We start from the raw sequence: 9,637 nt of genomic DNA on the forward strand, positions 1-9,637 counted from the left end.
GCAGACAAACCGCTTTCTAGCTTTGCTGCTCGTGGATTTGTCCTGTGTATTATGTGAAACCACGGCGCCTTCATCCGCAGACCCGTGCGGCTCCATCTGGCTCAGAGAGTCCTCCTGCGTCTGTCACGCCGCCAGCCTGCATGTGTGGAGAAGCAGCACAGGAAGGTGGTGACAGAAAAACATTTCACTCTTAAGCTGGAAGGTAATGAATCATCTTTATTTGGAAACATCTTCATCCTAACAACTCCTGTGGTAATGCGGTTTGTTACCTGGCTGTAACCTAGCAACAAGCCCCCGACGCTGTTTAGAGGAGTAATTGAACCGATGTGCAGGAAGAGGCGTGAAGAAGAAAGTCAGAGCTTTGAAACGGTAAAACTGAGATTAGAAAGGCGCTTCGGAGGGTCTTTAATGTTTTCTTTGTTCCATTCGCCTCCTTCACGGTTTCATGTGCATTAAAACACCTGTAGGCCCAGTGCTAGGCTTTAATTACAAATGCAGGAGAATGCATAGGAGGCAGAGGGAGAGTGCAGAGATGTGTCTACACGGCCCCTCGTTGAAGAATTCCCACAAGAGAAACATCTGCCGGCTCCGGCTTCACCAAGGCATGAAAAAAGCCACACACACACACACACACACACACACACACACACACACACACACACACACACACACACACACACACACACACACACACACACACACACACACGGCTGTGAGTCTGCAGGGCAGGAGTAAATGGAGAGTGTAAAAATGGAAACGACTGCACCATTTCTGCCCTTGCTCCCTCTTTATGTACAGTAAGTGTGCTGACCCTCAAAGCTACAACCCCCCCACCCCCCACCACCCGCTCCTGTGGGCAGCCATTACTTTGGCTGTGTTGCAATGACAGGCCAAGCATGGCTGAACTGCCTCCATACACCGAAGCTCCCAGGAGGATGAAGTAGCCGACGAGTGGAGGAAAATAGGCCATGGCGGCCTCTTCTCTGCCTCCTCCTGAAATCTGATTCCCTTCAACACAACAGGTCTCACATGCGTTTGTAGATCTTCATTTTACTCACTGTCTGTGTGCATCGCATTTTAACAGGAGGCTGATGTGTGTAGTTTTACGTGAACAGGTCTGTGACTCGGACACGTTTTCTGCCAGAGGTCTGTGGTCGCAGCAAAAGCAGAGCCCTGTGGTCGGTGGTCAGGTCTGGAAGGTGGAACTGTGGGATACGAGGGTCTTTTAAAATGAATGATGATGAATGGAGTGAGGCTCTGTGGCCCAGTTCGCTGTCAAACACTGCAAACGGATTAAAAAGATAAACAGCAGCACCGGAACCTGAAACCTACACAAACAGTCACAATGTAATAACTTGGGATGAGATTATTACATATATTATTATTATTATTATGTATTGTCTTCCATTGCTGTGGCCTGGATGGCTCTGCTTTGGAGCCAGCGCTGTCATGGTCCGTGCAGCTAATGGTGAACCGGGCTCTTTCACCACCGCCGCCGTTTCCCCGCGTCCCGCGCGGCAATAATGACGTTCCCAGAGTTGACTTTGGAGCCTTTGCGCGTTTTTACAGATGCCCAGCTCGTTTTGCCGCTTCCCGTCAGACATAAACGAGAAATGGATGCAGCTCCAAGTCAACTCCAGCGGTAGCCAGGCTCTGGAATCAACTTTGGGGATGTTTCCCTGCCAACTCCTGCTTGGATACCAGCACTTCCTTAGCAACTGCGTGGCCAGAGGCTATATATGTGCATTTAAAGCTGACAGGAGCTGCAGGACTCAGCTGTTGACGGAACACAGTTATCCGTTCCTCATTACTGTCTGCTCCGCGTGAGATTGACCATGCCTGAGAGAACCCATCAGGGACTTAGCGCGCGCGCCTGTGTGAGTGTGAACCAGCCCTGCCTCCTCCACACACCTGTTCAGGGCGCCGCACACAAATCCGAGCGCGCAAACAAAGGATCTCCTCCTTATCATCCCGCACGTAAACACATCTGCATGAGACACAAAAAGTCAAAAGTCAGTCGTTTCACTGAAAAGCTCCTCGCACGCCTCCAAGGTCTAAATCCACAAACGACAATTTGTCTCCAGCCGCTTATTGCCTCGCAGTCGTCTGTCGCATCGTTGTCACAAGGGATTAAGACGTCTTTCCTCTAGTTTTCACTTCACACCATCCTGCTTTTTGCATCTGCAGAATTCATTCATGTATAGGACCAATAAAAAATCAATTAAAACACAATTAGGTGCAATAAATAAGTCACAACACCAAGGAGCCTGTCAAACAAAGTGGGAGGATGAACAAGCAATGGATAGTTATTAGTGCGCCGGGGCAAAGATGATTTCCATTATGCGTGAGCGATGCGGCTCATCCGCTCACTCATCGTTATTTGGAGATGTGATGGGCGGTCAAAGGCAATCCGGGTGATTTATCGGGCCGGCCTGTTCGGAGAAGCCGCGGCCCAGTGGAGTAATTATTCCCCGACGCGGGGGAGAGAAGGTGAAGGTGACGAGCCTGATTGCACATTTAACCTTGAGACACGCTGAGTAAAAGCTCCGCCAATGAGCTCGCGGCAACATCAGAGGCCCGCGCCGCCATCCACCCGCTGCCGCATCAAAGCCGAGGCGGCAAACATGTCACGGCCCATGGGAGACGGGGGACTTCATGAAAAAGGGAGACGCGGTGAGCGCATGAAAGCCAATGGGAGCGGAAGCGCAGCGGGTCGGCTCCGACATTCTGCTCCTTGTCAAAACACAGCGGGCGGCTCCGCGGGAACACCTGACTGCCGGCGCTGGAATGAAAGCTCATTCTGAAATAATAACCAGTGAGGCCGAGTCCATCAGGGACGAGCGGGGCCTCTGTCAGCCGGCTGTGTACATACTGCTAATAAATAGGATCCAGATCTTAGATGTGGTATTTTTATCCCCTCGAGACGAACGTTCAATTTGCTCGTGCCCTCAGAAAGCACTCAGACGCCGGCGGTCGGAGCGTTGGAAGCGAGGGGCGGATTAAAGGAACGCAGCAGGTTGACGTTCAAGCCCTCCTCCGTCTGATTGAACCTCACGGCGAGTCAGACTGCGGATCCGCCGCTCACCTCGCGCTGCCTTTTAATAAACTGTTTATCCGCGAGTAAAGCGCGTTGTTAATTAGCGCCGACAATACAGCCGCACGGTTAACACTGAGCCCGCGTCTCTCTGCTGCGTGTGATGGAACTCATCAGACTCAGGCTGTGGCTGTGACTGACCTCTAGCTCGTGTAGAGGGCGACCGGGGCCCAAACGGGACCGGGACGTCCGGCCGTGCTGAAGGTGACGCCGTGTCCTCATCAGCAGCACTTCCAGCCGCCGGGTGGAAAGCGCGTGAAAGCACCGGACCCAGAGGTTCCGCGCGGGGAGTTGGCTTTCATTTATTTTGCGCAGCGCCTTACATAATTTGCCACCTGGCAGCGCCGTCCTTTTGGCAGGATGCTTCAGAAAGACTCCAGCGTCGTCTGAGACGTCTCTCGCGCCTGCGTGTCCTCAACGCGCAGGCCGTCGTTCCATCCTTTGCACTCGCCTCAAGGTCACATTCTGTGGTAGCATACATGCATTCCTGAATGGCTGAATGTCATACATTTGCTTTTATGTTTAGCGCACTGCCGGTGATAAAGGGAAGCAACAATAATGATCCGCCCACTGTTTAGCTCAAGGCTGAAGGATGATAAAGTATTGTTTGAGGGAGAGGATCCAAACAGCCCGAACCCTGGAATGTTTAGGCAACGTCATCATCAGTCTGCAAACAAAGCCCCACAGATAGTTAAGCTCTGAGTGATGAAGATGAATCAGAACAACTGGCACAGCTCCTTTTGTTTAATGTTTTAAATACGGTCTGATGACTTTTGTGCCAAACGAAAGAGGGGACGGACAAAAGACTCAGGACACGTCCTCCATTCACCTCCTTCCATGTGAGGCCTCTAATGGCGATTTAATTCATAACACTAACGGATTATCAAAGTCATTTGAATAAGTCATTATGGAGAGGATGGATGGTGAGACAGCCATGGGAGGCGGGTCACGCTGCCTGAAGGCCTGGAGGGGAAGTACTGTATGAATGAAATATGAAAAAGGCAGATTCTTCTTTTCTCCGTAGACTTTACAGCCCGGTCTTGTGATTGAATCCACCGCAAAGATGAAGCCACCGTGGGAAGCCCTCGGGGAGAAGTCTCCTTCCTCCACGCGTCCCCAGAAATAATGTTACACAATCAAAGGAAACTTAAAAGAACGAGGACAGACCGAACAAGCGGCGGCGAACAGGTGGAGGAGGAGCTTGAACAGCATCACACTGCGTCGCCACGGTGACCTCACCGCCGCTGAGCATCACGGCGCGGAGGAACCCTCCATCCGTGGAGCTTGTGATGAGCTGGTGACTCCACCTCTGCCAGCGACCGCGGGGAAAAGCTCTCAGGATGAGGCTCGGGTGGGATTTATTCAAACCATACGCAGCGTAACAACGCGCAGCGTTAATTGCATGAACACATAACGAACAGGCTCCTGTTGCCTGAAGTAGTGATTTAAACGCGTTCCATCCCTGTGATTCAGACGAAGATTTGGAATCGGTGAGTGTTTGATATTTCCTCTGGATAAATTACAGCAGCAATTATCTGATTAGCCACATTTTTCTAATCTGCCTAATCTTTTCCATCAACAAATGGCTACAGCACTCGAGTCTGCCCCGTTGTGTCAGGGAGCGCAGACGGAGATTAATGACGCAAATTTGAAGCACCGCTGGAGACGAGAGTGAGATTTAAATGTATATTAAACACAATAAAAACCCCATTTGTATGTTAAATTGGACGCCGGCGTTATTATTCCTGTGTGTGAGGTTTAATGGATGCTGAGAGATGCACTTGTGCTGCCACACATGAGCGCACAGGCACAAATGTCTGGGACAGAGCACTTCATCAGCTCGCGTGCGCTCGCCACAGGCCGCCGACTCGCCTCCGCTGTGAAAATATCTTCCAAACCGTATAAATATTTATGTCCATTAATAGTAAAGAGGCAGCACGAGCAGACGCATAATGCCTGGCGCTGGCCTTACTTTTCCAAGGAGATGCACTCCGAGTGCGGCGACATCTCCGTCGCCATGACAACAGGGTTCAGCAAGCCAGCGAGCAGTACTTGGCCCTGTGACCTTGATCAGGCAAAAAGAGGGAGGAATCTGTTGCATCATCACACGGCGTCCCGTCACACACACACACGCACACACACACACAGCTCTGGCAGAATATTGAACACAGACATGATTTCTCTTTGCGCTGACACCTCCTGCGGGAGTTCGGTGGTTCTGGGATATGAGACGGATAGAGAGCGAAGGAGGGATCTGGTGGATGGGAAACAAATGAAAGACAGAAGGCAGAGATAAAGCTGAAGCGCGTGTGAGGGAGACAGAAGCGCGGGCTTGTTGGAGTGTGCGCTGAACACGGCGGCTCTGAGGGATCAGGAGGCCGAGCAGCAGGAGCGATTTGCTCCGGAGAGAACAGCTTCCCGCTCTCGCTTTCAAGGTAGCGCAGCTTTCACTCACGCACTCTGAATGAGCCTCAACGCGGCTCCTGCGCCATTTAACGGGGAACCGCGTGAAGGAAAACGAGCTGCAGAAGGTGTTTTTCCCCAAAGAGAAACTTTAGCGAGATGAGAGCTTACATGGTGTCGTCTTGTCTTCACTTTACAGCGACACATAGCTGACGGACGCTGAGTCAGGGTTTGTTTGTGTGACAGATGATGATGATGATGATGATGAGGTGGGATCATCTTTAACACACAACAAACAGGGAAGAAAATGTAATAAATTTCAACTCGTTGGCTCAGACTTAATGAGCTGAACGTTTCCTGAAGATCTCTGTGACCTACTTGTTTGGGCTCTTCAGGCTTATTAGGAATGTATTTTGGCCTCGAACGTTGCGCAAACAAGCAGCCGCTGTTCAAAGTCTCCTCCATGAGCATCATGGGAGCTGCAGCACCGACGTCTCGATTCAACCGCGGCCACAATGTGATACCTCCATAGATCATCTGGCCCAAATGTTGGCTTTGTTTACGACTGTTTGCTCACTTGGATTTAGTTTCATCCTGTTTAATAACCCAGCACTTAGTCACATTCTGTGTCTAAATGAAACTACACTGAGTCCTGTAGCATTCGGGCCAAAACCAGCATCGCCCTTCACTCTGTTGAACCCCAGACAGTAAACTGTGCGTGTAGCATGACATGAACCCTGCGATTCGTCCTGTTGTCCAGCGCTGTTTGCTCCAGTCACATTCCGCCTGCTGCTCGTTGGACCGTCTCCACTTTAAACGTGACGTTATTTCATCAGACAGCAGCTCCCAACATCACCCCCACCCCTGAATGGAGACAGTGTGGAATGGACGAAGACCAGCCTGCCTGCAGTGACAGCAGGACGTTCTCACACGCACACACACACACACACACACACACACACACACACACACACACACACACACACACACACACACACACACACACACACACACACACACACACACACACACACACACACACACTGATATGCACAGTAGCAGTAGGAGGGTGGGGTTGGGGCGTCTCGGCGGTGCCCGAGGACAGTGAGGGCACACACATATAAACACACAGGCTCATATCACTCTGTGTTATAAATACGGTTCGTCAATTAGGCCTGACCTAGAAAACCTGCGTGCACCACAGCTACACAACGCGCCAACACTGACTGACGGGATTTAAACGCTGCGCGTCTCTGCAGCTCTGGGTCTCAACCTGGATTAACTCACACACATGTAAACAAAAACATTTCATTCAGGAAAAAAAACAGCAATTAAAAAAGACAGATTTCACCCAAAGACTTTATAGGTAACATGTAACAGGGCACTGACACCGGTACAGCAGCGGCGCCAAGGCTGAAATTAGCCTCCTAATGCCTTTGAAGTGGCTCTGTGTGCCGTCACCACAGAAGAAGAAATTAGTTCCAGCGCGTCTGCGTCCTGTCTGTAAAGCTGCAGGTACAACGAGTCGCAGGTGACGCTGACAAACCGCGTAAATCAGCGCTAACCTGCAGCGACTGATACGCACGCGCTGCTGTTTGCCCTCCCTTCACTTGATAGCAACACCCCAACTCTCACATAGCCCAAGGACACGTCTCCCCCCCCCCCCCACCACATGCGCAAGTTACCAAGCGAAGGGAAGACGGCAGAGCGCGAGCCTCATACCGCAACGAAGGAATCAGGAGAGCCCTCTTGCGGGTGCAGGGCCGGCTGACTTTCCGCCGGGGAGGGGGGGGCCGGACGGCTAGGACCGGAAGGCGAGCGGGCGACTGAGCCGAAACCCCCACCCCCAAATCTTTTACACTGCAGGGCTGTGGTCAGAGGCAAGGCAGGAGCGGAGAGATGCGAGAGAATGCATTCAGGGTATCTTGGAGAAGAAGGAGAATCACAGAAGAGACAGCAACGCCTAATGACGAAGATTAGGTTTTCAAGGGAGACAGTCGAGAATACAGACCAGAACGGAGCAGGACGAACGCGGCGATGGCGAAACCGGCGAAGAGAACGGCGAAATTCGAACGAACCGGCGAGCGAAGGGGGCCGAAGGCGGCGACGACCACCACGCCAGCACGGCCAAGCCCTTGAGACAGACTCCAGGAGAAAGCGCAGTGAGAACGGCTAAGCTTTGGAGCCCAACAACTAATCGAGCTCGATAACTCTTCCCCCTAGCCACCCACCCAGTCACCACAACAAAATAGCACACCACTTCCAACGGCCCTCTCCCCTGGTCCACAACGCCCGCGCAGAGATCCCCGACCTCACGAACCTCGTCACCGTCGAACAACGAAGACGGGACCAACCCCCCCCCCTATGATGCACTCCAGAAGCAAAACTAGCGACACCAACCCCGCTCCCCCACAGCCACAACACTCCCCCAACGTGCAGAAACCCATATACAGGCAACCATGACTTCAAAGAAAGAAAGCCGTGTAGGAGAAGAATGGTTACGCAGAGAACCCCACCGGAGGAGAGAACGAGGCCCGGCGGAGGCCGGGCGAAGGTGAGGAGGGGAGGGGAGGGAGCTGGCCTCCTCTGGCAGCGTGGGGCCACCGTACTCAAACACCCACCTCTCCGTGAGGCGTCACGCCCCGGAAGCAAGGATAGGGAAAATCTCGACATCGGAAAACCCACTTATTCGCAAAGCAGAAGAGTAGTTAGGCGTAGTAGAGCCGAGCACCGAGCCGGATCGGAAAGCATGGGCATATACGTACACCGAGATGCCCCCCAGACAATCGCCACACCAGTCCCTTCAGCTCACCCCCTTCTTCCCCACAGACCCAACACAGCGTCCCCCCCCAGCTCTGCCCTTCCACAACCAGAGCCCGACATGCTCTCCTACCACTCAACCAATATTATAGCGAGACTGCCGCCGTCCACCCATCCGTCGGACGACGCCCTCCCCACTCCCCTCGCCCCCAAAAAACAACGCAGAGAATCGCCATGCCTTTCGGAACGGTCGTATGACGCACCCCGAGAACGCGCCGGACCCGAGGTAGAAGAGAGAAGGAACAAGAGGGAAGAGTAAGTGTAGAAGAGACAGAACCACCGACGAGCCGCCAGCAGAGCTAAAGAGAGCAAGAGAGCTGAGAGAAGAGGATGAGAGGAAGGAAAGGAGAGGAGCCAACGAAGACGACCACAGATGACATGAGAAAGTTACCGCGGATAGAGAACCCTCCACCCCCAAGCCCCCCCAACCAGCCTACCCGCTCCTCCCCACCCCCCACTCAGCACGAGAACGCATACTCCCAACCAGTTTCAACTTACCCCCTCCCCCCCCAACCCTATCTACTCCCCCACCCACTTACCCGCCCCGCCATCAGCCCCGCCCTAGAACACCCCAGGAAGTATGATTTCGCCCAACCCCGCCACCAAACCGCCAATTAAAGCCCTACCTCACCCGCAAGAGTCCAAATCCAACCAACCCTAAGCACATATCCGAATCCCTCCCCCGGCCGCACCACACCCCCCGAAGATGATCCCCGCAACCCATCCTCAGAGCCCTACCCCCCCGCTCACTCAATCCACCCTACAACAACCGATGAGACCAGAAAGCGGACCATATACAGGAACTAACCGTCACTGCACCACCAAGACCCTCCTCCACTAAACTCCCCCCTTCCACCAACCCCCCCCTCCCCGCATGTTTCCCCAACCCCCACACCTTCGCCCCAAGACCTACCCATATAAAAATCCCAGCCCACACCAAATCAGCACCCCTTTACGTCCCCCCCCCGATCCATAGACGCCGCCATAATCTAACCAAACGACATCCCCCAAGCTTATAAACCCTCCAGGCACCACCCCACCACGAATAAGCCCCCAGCGCACCGCATTTCACGGTCAAAGTAACCGCCACATGTCACAAACCAACCAATAATGTAAACAACCCCTCAAACCCATACACAGCCAGCACCCCCAACAGTCCGACTGCCAGAACTCCACTCCCTCTAGCCTTTTCTTAACACCCATCAGTCGAATCCTCCCCCCCACCAGCACAGCCCCCTCCACAACTACAAGGAGTCAAAGAAATGCCTCTACCTAGCCCCAGACGTAATTGCGTAACGAATCGAGGCAGAGTTCATCGAC

Source organism: Betta splendens, chromosome 6 (genome assembly GCF_900634795.4).
Source record: "Betta splendens chromosome 6, fBetSpl5.4, whole genome shotgun sequence".
Taxonomy (NCBI): domain Eukaryota; kingdom Metazoa; phylum Chordata; class Actinopteri; order Anabantiformes; family Osphronemidae; genus Betta; species Betta splendens.